The sequence below is a fragment of the Lissotriton vulgaris genome, chromosome 7 (genome assembly GCF_964263255.1).
Source record: "Lissotriton vulgaris chromosome 7, aLisVul1.2, whole genome shotgun sequence".
NCBI classification, from domain to species: Eukaryota; Metazoa; Chordata; class Amphibia; order Caudata; family Salamandridae; genus Lissotriton; species Lissotriton vulgaris.
The window spans coordinates 995,698,657-995,716,946 of NC_141695.1; the positions used below are offsets into that span (position 1 = coordinate 995,698,657).

The window sequence follows — 18,290 nt, forward strand, 5'->3', positions numbered from 1 at the left end:
TGTGAAGCAAAACTTCCACCAGGCCCGTCTTTTTATTACAAATGAATCGATTCCCACGCTTGAACATTTTTATTAAATGCAACACTTGGCTCTGCTCCCCTCCTGTTCTACAATGGAACAGTCGAAGCTCCAGATGAGCGCGGCATGGTCCAGATGCCATTTGCTCCTCAGCACCTGGCCTGCCGAGGCTGCAATGAAGACGATGTGTTGCCTCCCTCTCTGAGCAAACAAAAGGGGGATGATTTGAATCATTTGCTCCAGCGCCTCTTTTGTCTGCTGGCTACCACAAACTGCGTGTGGGCTACTGACTGTCGGTGCCTGGCACAGTGGGAGAGCTGGGATGATAATGCTAGCACTAACTTTCCTAGCGACTAACACCTATGGTCTCCACAGTAATGGAGATAATTATAATATAAGTTCTACATAACATTGTAGGTGCGTTTATATCACAGAGAGTGACGTTTTACACCAAGGAGTTCTGACTAACATCAACCAATGAGAGGGAACCTGAACTTGCATGGAGTGTCACTCCGACCCGAGCTGGAAATGTCCCGCTTTCCCATCTATAACGTTATGTGCTGTCCCCCCGGAGTTTCGCCTGCACCAAGCTGATGCTATGTATAAAGGCAGGTGTCCAAAGAAGTCATGAAGAATATGCCTTCGTGCTCCACTGCCAGGCCTAGTGATAGTGGTAGCCACCACACCATTTGCTTGTTAATGAGGCTTTGTTGTTTGTCACCCCTTCTTAGAGCCCCTGCATCGCTCTGGATTTTGCTGAAAGAATTAGCGCATTCCCCCCCCCCCCCCCCCCCCCCCCCCGCCAACATTTTTTCTTAGGCCCTCCCCCCCTTGAAATTTAGTTCTAGTTGCGCCTTTGGTACCCACACTACATTAACTATAAGTCACGCCTTCTCCACGAACTGCTTATATCCTTTCATATTATATCACAGACGCCTTCTGAAATTATACCATTCATAGCAAGACTTATTACATCGCAAATCACATCTTTTGCCAGAACATAGTGCATGGTAGCTAGGAGAGTTATAGTTTCAACAGCAAAGGTCCGTGCAGGTAAGAGTGATTGGGCTGTGGGTCCCGATGGGCGGCAGGGGGGGATTTCAACATACGACCACAAGGGAAAATTAATTATTTACTTAATTTTCCCTCGTGCTCATATGTTGAAATATCCCCCCCCCCCCACCCCACCTGGCCCCACCGCTCTTACCTGCACGGGCTGCGGCTGAGTCTTAATGTAGTGAGGCTATCGCGTTCACTACCATGTGTATGGGGGTGAGTGAGTTGTAATAATTTGAAGGAGGTTCGTAAATTATAAATTAAAGGTATTAGTATACATTTAGAATTTCTTTTGAGCAGTTTCAGTTTGTTTTTTATATACATAATAAATAAAGTTATGGTACTTTAAAGGTGGTGACTAAACAAAAAGTTTAAGGTGTAACTATTATCAATTCAAAATGTTCTCCTTGGTACTATGTCGCTTGATTTTGCTCATCTTTGCACTACACCTGTGTTAATTGATCTTCTTGTTGCACTTGCTTTTAAAGTTATACTTCCTGTTGGAAAGATACTTCTAAGCTTTCTATATCAACATGGTGGAATTTTCTTTGTGAGGAATATATAATTTATACTGTTTCATCATTACCAGTACACCAGAAAATAAATCTTACTTTTATTGGTTGCCGTTTACTACTTATTTCTCCTCTCACCCACTTTCACCTAAAAATTAAAATTTCCATGCATTTCTTTCATCTTCCTTTCCATTACCTTTTTCTCTTTCCATCTCCCTTCCCCTTTTCTAACATTACCCCCCTCTCCTTCCTTTCCCTTTATCTGGTTTTTATATAAAACAAATCCAATTGTATGTTATTTATGTATCTTGATTTGCATTTTCCTTTTTTATATATATTGTTATCCTACAACTTATAGATTTCATTGTTAGTAATATGGATCCTTTATGTATTATTAATGCTGTATACCTTCTTTTGCATTCTTAATAAAAAGTATTAAACAAAAAAAGACACAAGTATAACTTTAAAACTTATAATGTTTGTGTAGTTTAATTCTGGTTTGTACAGAAAGAATAGATAATGTTTTCCTAATTATTACTATGGTTTAACCTTTGTGTTTTTTTATTTAATTTTAGGGTTTTTAAAAAAATTTAAATGTGTTTCAAATATAGAGTCCAATGACATTGAGGGTCGTGTCATACAGTATAGTGGAAGAGAGAGTCATACAGTGTAGTGTTGTAAAGTGTAGTGTTGTAGAGTGGAGCAGCATAGAGTGGAGTGGCGTAGAATGGAGTGGCACAGAGTGGAATAGCGTAGAGTGGAGTGGCATAGAAAGTGTTACGCACAGTCAAATAACGTAGAGTAGAGTGGTGTAGACTGGAGCAGCGTACAGAGGAGTGGTGTTTGCTAGAGTGGAGTGGAGTAGAGTGAAATAGCGTAGAGTAGAGTGGTGTAGTGTGGAGTGGAGTAGAGTGGAGTAAGGTAGAGTGGAGTAGAATACACTAGAGTAGCTTACAGTGGAGTGGCATACAGGAGAGTGGTATAGAGTGGAGTGGCATACAGTTGAGTAGCACACAGTAGAGTGGCGTGCAGTAAAATAGCATAGAGCAGAGTAGCATAGAGTGAAGTGGCCTACAACAAACTGTTGTAGACTTGAGTGGCGAAGAGTAGAGTGTTGTAGGGTGGAATAGCGTACAGTGGAATTGTGTACAGTTGAGTGGCATAGAGTGAAGCGGTGCAGAGTGTAGTGGCGTACACTGGAATAGCATACAGTGGAGTGGTGTGGAGTGGGGGTAGAGTGAATTGGTGTAGAGTGTACTGGCGTAGAGTGTAGTTGCGTTCAGTAGAATAGCATATAGTACAGTGGGGTAGAGTAGAGTGGGATAGAGTGGAATGGTGTAGACTGAAGTTCCATACATTGTCAAACAGTGGCTTAGAGCGGGGTAAAGTGTCGTGCAGTGCATTTGAGTGGAGAGGAGTTCAGTTAAGTGGTGTAGCGTAGATTGGAGTAGCGTGTTGTAGAGTGGAGTGATATGGAGTGTAGTGGAGTATTGTGGACTGGCATACCATAAAAAGGAGTAAAGTGTTGTACAGTGGAGTGGTGTGTCGTTCAGTGGAGTTGACTGGCATGTTGTAGAATATCATAAAATGTTGTAGAGTGGAGCAGAGTGTAGTGTCACAGAATGGATTACAGTGTTGCACAGTGCAGTGGCACTGAATAGAGTAGAGTGTTGTACAGTATGGTAGAGCAGAGTGGCATAAACTCTCATAGAGTTGAATGTCATAGGGCAGCGTACAGTGGAGTGGTGTACAGTGCAGTAGTGGAATACAGCGGAGTAGAGTGGAGTAGTGTCTCATAGAGTGAAGTTTATTAAAGTGGGGTGGTGCAGCATTGAAAGAGTTACATAGAGTGGCATACAGTGGCATGGAGTAAAGTAGAGTGCTGTAGATTCATATTGACCGGAGTACAGTGGAGTGCTATAGACTGAAGTATAGTGTGGTAGTGTGAAGTGGCATAGACTGTCGTTGAGTGGATGCAGTGTTGTTAAGAGGAGTACAGTGGAGAATCGTGGAATGGTGTTGGGTAGACTGGAGTAGCGTACACTGAGATAGCATAGAATGGAGTGGCGTAGAGTGGAATAGCGCTCAGTGGAGTGGCGTATAACGGAGTGGCGTGGAGTGAAATAGTGTTGAGGCGTACAGTGGAGTGGTGTAGAGTGGAATGGCATAGAGTGGAAAAGTGTAGGGTGGGATGTTGTAGAGTGAAGTAACGTACAGTTGAGTGGCATACTGTGCAGGTGTGTTGACTGGTGAGGCATTGAGTGGAGTGGGGTACAGTGGAATAGCGAACAGTGGAGTGGTGTAGAGTGAAACGGCATAGAATGGAGTGTTGTAGAGTGAAGTGGCATGCACTAGAAAAATCTACATTGGAGTGGCGTACAGGGGAGTGGCGTGGAGCGACGTACAGTGGATCAGCATACACTGGAGTGGCGTAGAGTGGAGTGGCATATAGTGGAGTGGCGTAGACTGAGTGCATAGATTGAAATAGCATTGAGTGGAATATCATACAGTGGAGTGGCACAGAGTTGAGAGGCATACATTGGAGTGGCATACAGTGGAATAGCATAGAGTGGAGTAGCGTATAGTGGAGTGGCGTGCGCTGAAGTGGTATAGAGTGGAATAGCACAGAGTAGAGTGGAATGGCATAGAGTGTGGCGGCATATTGTGGAGTGGAATAGAGCAACGTGGTGTAGAGTGTAATAGAATACATAGGAGTGAAGTACAGTGGAGCACATTGGAGTGGAATAGAGTAAAGTGGTGTAGAGTGTAATAGCTCAGAGTGCAGTGACATGGAGTGGAGTGGCATACACTGGCATGGCACAGAATGGAGTGGGGTAGAGTGGAATAACATAAATTGGAGTGGCGTAGAATGGAGTGGTGTACAGTGGAGTGGCGTAGAGTGGACTGGAAAAGAGTTAAGTGGTGTAGATTGTATTAGCATACAGTGGAATGGCGTATTGTGAAGTGGCATATAATGGAGTGGCATACACTGGAGTGGTATAGAATGGAGTGGCTAGAGTGGAGTGGTGGAGAGTGGTGTGGCTTAGAGTGGAATAGCATAGAGTGTAGTTGTGTACAATGGAGTACCATATAGTGAAGTGGTGTAGAGTGAGTGCGGTTTAGTGGAGTTGTGTAGACAGGAGAGCCATAAAAGGGAGTGGTGTTGAGTGGAATAGCATACAATTTGAGTGGTGTAGAGTGGAGTGGTGTAGAGTGAAATGGGGAACAGTGGAATAGCATAGAATGGAGTTGTAGTGTAGTTGAATAAAGTGGAATAACATGCAGCGGAGTGGCATAGAATAAAGTAGGGTAATGTGGAGTGGTGTAGAGTGGAATAGCATACCATTGGAGTGAGGTAGAGTGGAGTGGCATAGAGTGGAATGGTGAACAGTGGAATAGTATAGAATGGACTCACATAGAGTGTAGTTGCATTAAGTGGAATAGGACGCAGCAGAGTGGTGCATAATAAAGTGAAGTAGTGTGGAGTGGTGTAGAATAGAATAATATAACGTGGAGTGACACAGAGTGTTGTTGCATACAGTGGAATAGCATAAGCAGAGTGGGGTACAGTGGAGTGGCATTGACTGGAATGGCATACAGTGGAGTGGCATATAATAGAATAGCATACAGTGGAGTGGAGTAGAGTGGAGTGGGGGTAGCATTGAGAGGTGTAGAGTACAATAGAACACAGCATATTGACATTGTGTGTAGTTACGTATATTGGATTATCATATAGTGGAGTTTTGTAGAGTGAAGTGGGTACAGTGGAGTGGTATGGGGTGGAGTGGCATACAGTGGAGTGATGTAGAGTGTAATAGTGGACAGTGGAGTGGAGTGCAGTGGAGTGGAATAGAGTGAAGTGGTGTAGAGTATAATAACGTACAATGGATTGGAATAGAGTGGAGTGGTGTAGAGTGTAATAATATAGATTGGAGTGGCATACACTGGAGTGGCATAGAGTTGAGTGGTGTACAGTGGAGTGGTGTTGAGTGTAAAAGCGTACAGTGTAGAGGCATATAGAGAACTGGTACAGGGTGGAGTGGCATACATGGAGAGGCATAGAGTGGAGTGCCGTAGAGTTGAGTGGTGTAGAGTGGAGTGGCATAGAGTGGAGTGGCATAGAGTGCAGTTGTGTACAGTGGAATACCGTATATTGAAGTAGCATAGAGTGGAGTGGGGTATACAGTGGAGTTATATAGACTGAAGAGCCATACAGCGGAGTGGTGCAGAGTGGAATAGCATACAAGTGGAGTGGTGTACAGTGAAGTGGCGTAGAGTAGAATGCTGAACAGTGGAATAGCATAGAATGGAGTCGCTGTTTAGATGAATAAAGTGGAATAGCATGCAGTGGAGTGGCATAGAATAAAGTGGGGTAATGTGGAGTGGTGTAGCGTGGAATAGCATAGAGTGGAGTGACAGAGTGTTGTTGCACACAGTGGAATAGAATATAGAGAGTGTAGTACAGTGAAGTGGCATAGAGTGGAGGGGGTACAGTGGAATGGCATAGAGTGGAATAGCGTACAGTGGAGTGGAGTAGGGTGGAGTGGGGGAAGTGTGGAGTGGTGTATAGTAGAAAAGCATACAGTGGAGTGACGTAGAGTGTAGTTGCGTACAGTGGAATCATATAGTGGAGTGGCGTAGAGTGGAGTACGGTGGAGTTGCATAGGCTGGAGTGGCATACACTGGAGTGATTTTGATTGGAATAGTGGACGGTGGAGTGGCGTACAGTTGTGTGGAGTGGAATGACGTAGACTGGAGTGGTGTGTAGAGTGTAAACGCGTACAGTTGAGTGTCAAAGAGTGGAGTGGCATAAAGTGAAGTAGCACAGAGTAGAGTGGCATTGAGTGTAGTGTGGTAGTTTAAACAGACACAGAGTGAAAGTGTGTGAACAGATGCAGATGTAATGTGACAAAAATATAGATCATGGAGTGCAAACTGCAAATGGCAATTTTTGGTAGTAGATGCAAATAATGTAATTGTTGTTAAAGTTATATATGTCAAAATACTTAGTTATATATTGTGTTGCAGTATACCGTGCTAAATTTGCGTTACACAGCAGTGCATGGAGATGGCAAGGTAGTACATGATTGGCGAATGGCTGTCCTTACAATACATAAAAGGCAGCAATGTAGTTTTAAGCACACTTTGTCTGTGCTTTGGTTTAGGGGCTTGGAGTTTGGTAAGTAGTAGGTTTTATTGTTGTTCCTTACCACTTTATTAAAGTAGTGTTAGTTAGTGAAATGTATTTATATTTTTCTATATATTTTAAAACAGTTTACACAGAACCATGCTACTACCTACAAAGTACTGTGGTTCTTACAGGAAAACTAAAATATGTATTTTTTTTTTTTAAAAATACACTGTAGCACACTATAGTAGTGAAATATAGTGCAGAATAGTGCATTTACATTTTTAAAACAATTTTTACATTAATTAAAAGACATATTGTGTAGTGAGCTAATTAGTAGGTATTACCAAAGTACTCTGTGGACTTTTTTTAAAGAATAAAATATGCACAAAATTGCAAATACACTGTAGTGCACTATAATCAGACCCCAAGACAACAGAAAAAGCTCCCTCTTGACCTATAATAACTTATATCATGGGAGTTACCTCTCAAATATAGGGCATACACCAACAATGTCTACACAAAATGTAAATCTTTTCTCATTTTATTTCATTTTACAGTAAAAAAATCTTTTTTATATCAGATTTTTCAAATACAACAGTTATAAAAATATATACACATTCTGCACAGAGGCTTCAGGAAAAACATTTTGCAACACAGTAAAGTTATGAAGATATATCCTTAGTTCTTCAAATTCATGTAGAACACAAAATCAATTAAATGTGCACATCCAGGTAAAGAGCCACATGGGGCGAACTGCGGACGATGATAATAACTTAGTTATCATCATTTTATTTTTGGTAGCAGTGGGGCTGGGCAGGGGCAGGTGGGGTGGGGTCACAGAGGGACTAGTGCTCGGCACACTCTAAGGATCCGATTACAATGCGCTTAGGAAATCTTCCCAACCAAAACAGTTTAGAAATAGTTTCCGACCCACTCGGATTGGGAGAGTCCAACCAACCGAGTACGATGCATCCGGATGCTTCCAGATACAATTTGGTTGGACTCCAATTCACTTCAACGGGAGCCTATGTTCCTAACTGCATCGTAATAGGGCCCTCGGTCGGGAAGACACGTTAACGATACAATTCAGAATGAGCAAATGCCGTTAGGAGGTCTTCCTAACCGCATCGTAATCGGGCCCTAAATGTGCATTACTGTTTTGCTGGCCGTCTTGGGCCGGCGAAACAGTCATAAGCACTTTGCATGCTCCCCACCAGGCTGTATTACACAGCCTGGTGAGGAAAATGCCCAGGCTCACTTTCCTGTCCGTGCACCGAACCATGGCGCTCTGACCATTGACAACATTGTCATTGGCTTAGGGGAGGGAGCCTGGGTGTGCTTCCAGTTCCTGCTTCTGTTCTGGGACATCGACAGTGAAGCAAGGAGAGATGTGGCCGGCCAAAGAGGTAAGTCTTTTGGTATTTTTTGGTTTGTTTTTTCACCTACCCACCCTGCCACCTGATATTATATATATATATATATATATATATATATATATATACACACTGGCGAAGGCTCACGCCGAAACGCGTCTGTGCTTATTTGTTCCCTTTGATTAAAACTTTGGTTGACTCTTGGACTACGAGTGCTGCCTCCTTCTTTTATAACGAAGAAGAGTTTGAGCGACAATATATATATATATATATATATATATATATATATATATATATATATATATATATATATATATATATATATATATATATATTTTTTTTTACAACGAGTTGGTTCCTTTACCTCCCGTTTGTGGCACTTCTCTGTAGGTGTGTGGCTTATGCGGTTGAACCAAACCGCTTTCTATCACAACAACGGATTCCGAAGAAAACGAACAAAGCCGCTACTCCAGTCACTTGTAAGTTTAGACAAGGTTAATTTATTCTTCAATCCATTTCAGCATTATCACAGAAAAAACCAACGCGTTTCGGTAGCTCCTTCTACATTGTTCACGGATGCCAGACCTCTGTTTGCTGATTATTTTTTCAAAAAGGAGATCCCACGCACAGAAGGCACGTGATTACCCTGGTTCCTGTTACCGTGTTAGGGATTCTGGGATTTGTAGTTCATGTCACACAGCTCCCCTTCACCTCTATTTACATTTAAATCATAATTATTATAACTTAATTTTAACATTCATTTCATGCACGATAAGTTACATTGAGTGATTACAGTGTACTTTCTTGTTTTGGTCGTTCACTCACAAGAACTGGTTTGATTGCGTTAGGGATATGTGTGGGCAATCACCTTTACGCTAAACATTTCCTTTCTGCCCTCTAGTGGGCCTTCGTGATCATTTTTGCCCCTTCATGAGTTTGTGTCTTCTACATTATAGAATATATTTGATATGTGGGTTAGGGATAGAAAATTTAGGAGTTTATTGAGAAGTCCATCTTAAGTCTTTTTATATATGTATGTACAGTTCTTCCGACTGATTCATTCCAAAAGGAGTCATTGTGCGAAAGTTCAAAATGTGACGCGACTCTTTTTGTCGTAACAGTTTTTCACGATGGCCACCTCTTTCTGATAGGGACATTGTTTCCAATCCGAAGAATTTGAGCAGTTTCCAATTGCCATTATGGTGTGTCTCCATATGTTTGGCTACCGCGTTTCCTCTGTCTTTGTTCACAGTAGCCTGCACATGTTCCAATGTGTGTTTTTTAATTCGCAAATTGTGCTCCCTATGTAACGGAGTTGGCAAGGACATTCTATCATGTAGATGGTATATTGACTCTTACATGTTATCAATTCTCTTATTTTCCAGACTTTTTTGTTTGCCATCATTATTTCTTTTGTTGGCTTTGCAATTTCACACACTTTGCAGTTGTAACATTTTGTGAATCCTGTTGTTTTCAACCATATGTTTTTTTCTTTTTTTTGGTGATGAAGTGACTATGCACTATTTGATCCTTTAAGTTTTTTGCTCTCCTGTAAGTTACGACTGGATGTTCTCCCATTTTCTGTCCTAATATTGGATCCAGTTGCAGAATTCTTCAATTTTTTCTCAAGATTTGTGTTATCTTTTTTGATTCTTGACTGTAATCTAGGATTAATCTGATCGGTTCTTCTGAGATTTTTTCTTCCTTTTTAGGTTTCAAGCATTCTGACCTTTGTTTTGGTTAACTCTCTCCCAACATTTATCAATCAATTTTTTACCATATTTTCTTTTTTGGAAGCGTTTAATGGTTCTTGCACTGTGTTTTTCCCATTCCTCTTCCTCGCTGCAGATACGTTTTATCCGGAGGAATTCTCCATATGGAATACTTGTGATTAAAGCAGGTTGATGGAAGCTGGTAGCTTCCAAGGTGGCATTGGTTGCTGAAACCTTCCGGTGTAAAGTTGTTTCTACCCGATTATTCTTCACATACACCTCAGTGTCCAAAAAAGTTATTTTATCTTTGTTTTTCATAAAAGTAAGTTTGAAGCCTGGAGTGCTTTTGTTTAGAATATCAAAATATTGCTGGAACTCTCTTTCACTCTCCTTCTACACAATGAATAGATCGTCTATAAATCTTTTCCAGGTGACTATGTGTTGGGTGAAGTTTGAATTTTGTCTGCACCATGCCACCTCCTCCTCCCACCAGCCCATAGCTATGCAAGCGTAACTTGGGCTGAAGGAAAAGCCCATTGCAGCTCAGTTTCGTTGACGGTAAAGTTGATCCCCAAAAAGGAAGATGTTATTGGTCAATACTATAGAAATCATTTCCATTAACATATCATTATGTTCTTTGTAATGTATGTTTCGTTCTTGTAAATAGTATTGACAAGCCTGTAAACCTAGATCATTGTAAATGTTGGTGTATAAGGCGATGACATCCATTGATATCAGGAGATAATGGTTTTGCCACTCCAGGTTTGTTAACATGCAAATAAAGTCTGTGGTATCTTTGATGTAAGATCTCAGTTTTTCAACGTATGGTTTCAGAAAGTGGTCAATAAAATTGGCCATCTGTTCCAAGAGCGAGCCCTTTGCAGACACAGTTGGTCTCCCTGGTGGTTTAGTGGGATCTTTATGTATTTTCGGCAGAAAATACATCGTCGCCGTTTGTGGGAAATCTACACTTAAATATTTTCTCTCTTCATAATCTATTAGATTTCTCGTTTCCCAATTGATTAGTTTTTGATCAATGTCTCTTTTGATCCTGTCAAGTGGGTTGTTTTGTAGTTTTTCAGAATAGAGGGGGTTCGTCAGTTGACTCATTGCTTCAGTAGTGTATAATTCTCTGTCCCATAACACCACATTGCCCCCTTTGTCCGCCATTTTAATTTCCATCCCTTGATCATTAATTAGAGTGGACAGGGCTTCCCGTTCTTGTGAGGATAAATTGTCTTTACAGTTAGTTTACGTGATTTTGTATAGTTCATGTATTACCGCCTCTCGAAATATATCAATTTTATTGCCCGGTGTTAGTTGGGGGTAGAACTTAGATTTGGCCTTCTTTTGGCTTGTTCCTGCCCCTAACTGGGGTATCACAGTTTCCAAGTGTATTTCCGGGTCCTCTTCAACCTCCATGTTTATTAAAGCTAGATAGCCATCTGCATCTTTTGCACACAGTTTAGAAGTTGGATCCAAGGGAGTTTTGTTTATTTGAGGTTTGTTCTTTCTTTCCATGAAGTGTCTAGCCAGTTTTATCTTCCGTATATATAGATAGAAATCGATTCTCGTTTGTGCCATGTCCATTCTTTGAGTTGGGCAAAAATGTATGCCTCTTTTTAGTAGAGATATTTCAGATGGTGATATATCCAGTTGTGATAAATTTACCACTTGTAATTCTTCATTCATTTGCCCCGTCTCTGTTTCATACCTCTAGTTTCTGTACCAATCTTTTCGTTTGAAGTGCTTTCTTCTCCAACCTCTTCTTGTGGTTGATTTCTTTGCCTTTGTTGCCATGGTTTCGCTCTTCCTCTTCCTCGTTGTTGTTTTGCGCCCCCTGATCCTGTTCCCACTGGCGTTGTTGGAGAACGAGGCGCTTATCCCCTAAAAAAATCCTCCTGGCATCATCCATTGTTGGATCTTCTTCAGTTAGTTCATCGGACGTGAGTGAAGATATGCTGGTACATGAGGTTGTTGTCATTCCCAAGTGTTTTTTGAAAGGATCAAATTTACGTGCAAACGTAAGGATTTTCCCTTCTGAATAGTCATTGGCATCCCTCACAAATTTATTGTGTTTTCTTTGTCTCATAGTTTCTTCATGTTTGTCTATTTATTTCTCTAAATCTTCCTTGAATTTTGTCATTTCTTGATTCAACTTCAATGTGTCGATTTCTTTTTCTACAATTGTTGAGGAATGAATTACGTGCAAGCCAAATGCACGAAGGAGGCACCCGTCACGCAAGGAGTTCGGCAGTTTGTTTGGCATTTGTATGAACATATATATATATATATATATATATATATATATATATATATATATAGAGAGAGAGAGAGAGCAATTGATATAGAAATTGACAACAGACTACAAAATTGTGCATAGTTTATGGAGAGCAGAAAAGAGTGGCCATCATTTTGACGCATACATATTCCCTGTCAAAAATCCACTTAAAGCTGTTATAATGTACCGCAATGTTTTCAACTTCATAACATATTAAAAAATAAGCAATTTTCATCATATCACCAATTCATATGCATTTAACGCATCATAAACAACTTAGAGCTGTTGTAATGCCCCATCATTTTACAAATTCATAACCTATTGTTAACCGCAACACACTGGTACAGATGATGTGCTTAGTAAAAGAATCAGATAGTGTACTAGAGGGACAGCAAGAAGAAATCTTTCTAGAGAACAACTAATGGCTTTAGATAATCTTAAGAAAGTCCCCTCTATAGTGATGAGACAATCAGATAAAGGAGGGAATGTAGTAGTTTGGCCAAAAGAAGACTATTTAGAAGCAGGAATGAGACAATTCAATGACTAATCATGCTACAAACTGTCAAGTAAAACTGAAGCAATGGCATCAAATCGCAGATATAAAGATATGTTGCAGGAGTGGAAGGACAAGGGGCTTACTGAATGGGAGGAGTATCTATTTTTGAGATGTGAATACACTAAAGTCCCGATTCTGCATCTTCTGCCTAAACTGCACAAAAAAGCTTTAAAACCTTCAGGTAGACCCATTGTGTCTTAGATTGGTTCACAATTAGAACTAACCTCCAAATACATTGATTATAATCTCAGGCCCTTCGTATATCTGAAAGTCACTACTCACTTTCTCACATTAATAGAAGGAGTGACTTGGGAGGATGACTATGTACTGGTCACAATGGATGTGACCAGTCTGTATGCATTTATTCAACACGACCTGGAGATCCAGTCAATAAGGCATTTCCTACATTTAAGACCAATATCTTTGTTGTTTCATACAGAAATGCTTATGCTAGGACGATACTTGAATAATTTCTATACATCTATTTATGTATCCCTTTTACCCTCGTTATATGAGGGTTTGTTATATTGCTTTGTAGCCTTTACCTTTTTCTTTAAAATCTTGTTATGTACTAGACCTATTTATGTCTTTGCATGCTCATATTGCACGACATGTGACTTGATAGTTTGTTTTTTTAATTTAGTGAATTAATATTCTTCTCCACAAAATAGATTGAGGTATTATGAAGTAGGAAATTGTGACTACGATTTTGCATTTGTTTAACTTTCTTTTTCTAATTGATGACTTTGGAATCTGTTTTCTTCTTTTAGGAATTTGTTTAGCTGGAACTTATGGTTCACAGGGAAGATATTCTTATTGTCTTTTTTTACCTGTCCTCTTGGTAAGTGTGTATAGTTATGCCTTACTCAAACTGAGGTGTGGTGAATAATGGGTTCCGCTTATTTCTTTCCCTGTTTCGTCTGGTTTATATATAATTGTTCTCTTTTTTTCTCTTTCTGTAAAAATGTATTTTTTCTTCTATTCACTTATCTTATTAAGTACACGTGGATACTATCTAGAGCATGCTTCTTTTTGATTTTTTCTTTAACCTGTTTGATTAATTCTTTCATTGTTTAGCAAGTGAGTTCTGATTTCTCTTTAATTTGTGACTTGTTGATAGTATACTAACTATAGACAAGGTCTTGTAATTTGTTATGTGTTCGTAGGGTGTTTGATGTGACTTTAAGGCTATTCTATTTTTGTTTTAGCCCTGATGAAGTCGATTGGCGTATTTGCCTGACGAAACACGTGTTGGCAATTCTTTGGTTACCCTGTGGTTTGAAGAAGAACATCCAATAAGAACTGTAATTACTGAGGATACTAGGAAAATGGAAAAATAAAATAATAACTTATTTTATTTTGACCAACAAATATACAAACAGGTACAAGGTACGGGCACCTGCTTCACCCCCAGTGATGCAAATCTTTTCATGGGTGGGTGGGAGGAGCAGGTGTCCACCCAGTGGGAAAGGTGAATAACCAACTGGTGAATTGGACCAGATTTATTGATGACATCTTAGTCATTTGGAAGGGAGACAAAATATCTGCGCTGGCTTTTGTTTGAGCCTTAAACAGAAATGATTTTAATATACACTTCACAGCACACTTCACAGCACACACAAGTAGGGAGAGAATAGTATTTCTTGATGTGGAAGTTTCAGTACAGAATAACCATTTGCCACGAAACAACATCAGAAAGAGACAGCAGGGAATAGTTTTATGTATTTTAATTTGTTTTTTTTAAAGAATAATATTTATTTAATTGATAATCAATCATTTATTGTTAATTATGGAAGTGCATTTTATTTTTAATTTAGAAGTGGGTTGTGATTTGTATGGTGTTATAGGGTAGGTTTTAAATAAAAGAAATGTATGTAATAATGTTTTTGTTTATAAGTAATCTCTAACTACAAATATGTGTTTGAAAAATATTTTTATATTTTATTTAATATAATATTTGTAGGTATTTGTGATATGTATTTAACATTATAACATGTTTTTTAAAATTTTATAATATTACATATATTTGTATTTAAATTTTTTAACATATTTATATCTATATTTGTAATTTATTTTGTTTTTCAAATATTTTTTGTTGTTTTTGATTTTTGTTTTTAATTTTGAATTGACTGTAGTGGGAATAGTAATTTTTATCCCACCTCAGTGCAACAATTTCCCTACTGTTACACTCATTGGAGTGGGAATAGTAATTTTTACCACTCCGCTATCCAACACTTTCCCTACTGTTAAACTCACTGGAGTGGGAATAGTAATTTTTACCTCTCTGCTATCAAACGCTTTTCCTACTGTTGCACTGAATAGAGTGAGAATAGTCATTTTTACTCCTCCGCTATCCAACACTTTCCCTACTGTTGCACTTATTGGAGTGGAATTAGTAATTTTTACACCTCCTCTATCCAACACTTTCCCTACTGTTGCACTGACTGGAGTGGGAATAGTAATTTTTACCTCTCCGCTATCCAACACTTTCCCTACTGTTGCACTGACTGGAGCGGGAATAGTAATTTTTACCCCTCAGCTATCCAACACTTTCCATACTGTTGCATTGACTACAGTGGAAAAAGTAATTTTTACCCCTCCGCTATCCAACACTTTCCCTACTATTGCATGTATTGGAGTGGGAATAGTAATTTTTACCCCTCCGCTATCCAACACTTTTCCTACTGTTGCACTTATTGGAGATGCGAATAGTACATTTTACCCCCTGCTATCTAACACTTTCTTAACTGTTGTACTGACTGAAGTGGAGATAGTAAATTTTATCCCTCGACTATCCAACACAATTTATTTGTTACATTTTTATATATTTTTAAAATTATATTTAAATTAATAGTTTTTTAATTGTTTTTCAGTAAATATATATAATGATTAATATATATGTGTTTAACTTTTTAAAGTTTAGTTTATTTCTTATTTTTGTTAAAATATATATGAAATCAATTTTTTTGAAATTTGAAATTAAGTTTAAAATCTAAAATATGTAATATTTATTTTTTATTTTATTGATATAAAAAACTATATTTTTTACATCTATATTTATTTCATCAATATTTTTGTTGTTGATATATTTTTTACTCATCTCTATCAAAATAGAAAGTCGATATTTTTGACATCTATATTTATGACTCAATATTGTGGTATGGGGATGAAAGCAGGCAGTGTCTTTCCCCCCTTTTCAATCTGCATTCTCTACGGTGCCACATGGAGTGCCTCAGGGTTCGGCAGTTAGTCCGATCTTGTTTAACCTTTATCTGAAACCCCTGATTGCATTGATAAAGTCTCATCGGATCAATGCTATTAATTACGCGGACGACACCCAATTCATCCTATCTTGGGAGGGTGAGGAGTCGACCCCGCTGGAGACATTTCATGATTGTTTGCGAGACACGGCTGGCTGGCTACATAATAACTCACTGCAGTTCAACGCCAGCAAGACTGAGGTGCTGTTCTGTGCCGGAAATCGGATTCCTCGCCCTTTTCCGGATAATTTCTGGCCTCCAGAAACATCCATAAACAAGCATTGGAAATGCAATAGGTCTCGCAGCATTAGAGTTAGTGCTTTTAGAATTGTTTATGGGTTTTTTTGTAAATCTTTAGCATTTTTGTTCCCTGTAGCCAATGGTAAAGAATTACAAATAAAAAAAGCCATAAACAATTCTAAAAGCTCTAACTCAAATGCTCCGAGACCTATTGCACTGGGTGAGGGGTTGAGGGTGAGTGAGGGTGAGGGTGTGTGAGGGTGAGTGAGGGTGAGTGAGGTGTTGAGGGTGAGTGAGGTGTTGAGGGTGAGTGAGGTGTTGAGGGTGAGTGAGGCGTTGAGGGTGAGTGAGGCGTTGAGGGTGAGTGAGGGTGAGTGAGGGTGAGGGTGAGTGAGGGTCAGTGTGAGTTAGGGTGAGGGTTTGAGGGTGGCTGAGTGTGAGGGTGAGGTGTTGAGGGTGAGTGAGGATGAGTGAGGATGAGTGAGGGGTTGAGGGTGAGTGAGGGTGAGTGAGGGTGAGTGAGGGTGAGTGAGGGTGAGTGAGGGTGAGTGCGAGTGAGGGTGAGTGAGGCGTTGAGGGTGAGGTGTTGAGGGTGAGTGAGTGAGGGTGAGGTGTAGAGGGTGAGGGATTGAGGGTGAGGGTTTGAGGGTGAGGTGTTGAGGGTGAGGTGTTGAGGGTGAGGGTTTGAGGGTGAGTGATGTTGAGGGTGGTTGAGTGAGGATGAGTGAGAGTGAGTGTGAGTGAGGGGTTGAGGGTGAGGTGTTGAGGGTGAGTGAGTGAGGGTGAGGAGTTGAGGGTGAGTGAGGGTGAGTGAGTGTGAGGTTTTGAGGGTGAGTGAGGATGAGTGAGAGTGAGGGTGAGTGAGGCGTTGAGGGTGAGGCGTTGAGGGTGAGTGAGGGTGAGGATGAGTGAGGGTGAGTGAGTGTCAGTGAGGGTGAGGTGTTGAGGGTGAGTGAGGATGAGTGAGAGTGATGGTGAGTCAGGGGTTGAGGGTGAGTGAGGGGTTGAGGGTGAGTGAGGAGTTGAGGGTGAGTGATGGTCAGGGTGAGTGAGGGTGAGGGTGGGTGAGGTGTTGAGGGTGAGGTGTTGAGGGTGAGTGAGGGGTTGAGGGTGAGTGAGGGTGGGTGAGGAGTTGAGGGGGAGGCGTTGAGGGTGAGTGAGGGTGAGTGAGTGAGGGTGAGGGGTTGAGGGTGAGATGTTGATGGTGAGTGAGAGTGAGGTGTTGGGTGAGTGGTTGAGGGTGAGTGAGGGTGAGGGTAGGTGAGGTGTTGAGGGTGAGGGTCATTGAGGGTGAGCATGCCTCCAAAGAGCCTAATTCCACAGCTATATTTGCAGCCTTTAGCTTAAGAAATCAATTATAGTCGCTGCCGATCTGGGTCACAGTGCAGAGCTGAGCCAAGGGCGAATGAGACCGTAGCCTTCAGCCATCTGCTCAGCAATATTTCATCCAGCCACGCCGCGTGCCATATTCACTTGTGGCAGCAAATGCAGCATGAAAACTCGCCAGAGCCAGCCCTCCCGCGGTAGAGGTTTTCTGCGTTTCCAGAGAGTAAGAACAAATACATAGCTCTAGAATCGGACAGGGGAAGGTGGGAACATTTGAAAAATCAACGGAAAAGAACAGATTGGAGTTGATTCATCGGATTATGTAATCACTTGCACATGCCAGATGGTAACATGCTGAGCCTGAAAGCAATATGGCATTTAAACGCAGAAGAAGAGAATGCCTCAGCGCTGACACATGGAAGAGGCATAATGACCAGCTACTGAGCCGTCCGCAAATATACACTGATTTGCATCATGGGACCCGAATACTGCTGCTGAAGCATCCCCTTTAAACACCAATGTTTTCAATGACACTGTTCCTATTTGTAACCACAAAATGACTGTGCAAGCAGCGATCCGTGATTCATAGGCGGGATCGGCCTCGCAATCTTGCTTCAGAGTTCGATCAGCACACATCTCAGACGCTGAGCACTGAAAGAGGTCTGTCTCCTGCTTCCTTATTTAGAGTTTAGCAGTCAGAAACGTGACGGATTTGACACCCAAGGCGGACGGGGTATCGGTCACGTTTGTCCAAACATCTGCCAAACTCTAAAATAAGCTTTTCGGATTGGGCTTTGGGTTGGAGCTCAATCCCCGACCCAGTTT

The 18,290-nt window shown here is 40.7% G+C and overlaps 1 protein-coding gene across 1 annotated transcript in view; it reads right to left on the minus strand.

Moving 5' to 3' along the window:
* Nucleotides 1–18,290, minus strand: part of LOC147702835 (rho GTPase-activating protein 7-like) — an 892,173-nt gene that overhangs the window by 123,437 nt on the left and 750,446 nt on the right. The gene's annotated exons all lie outside the window — the stretch shown is intronic.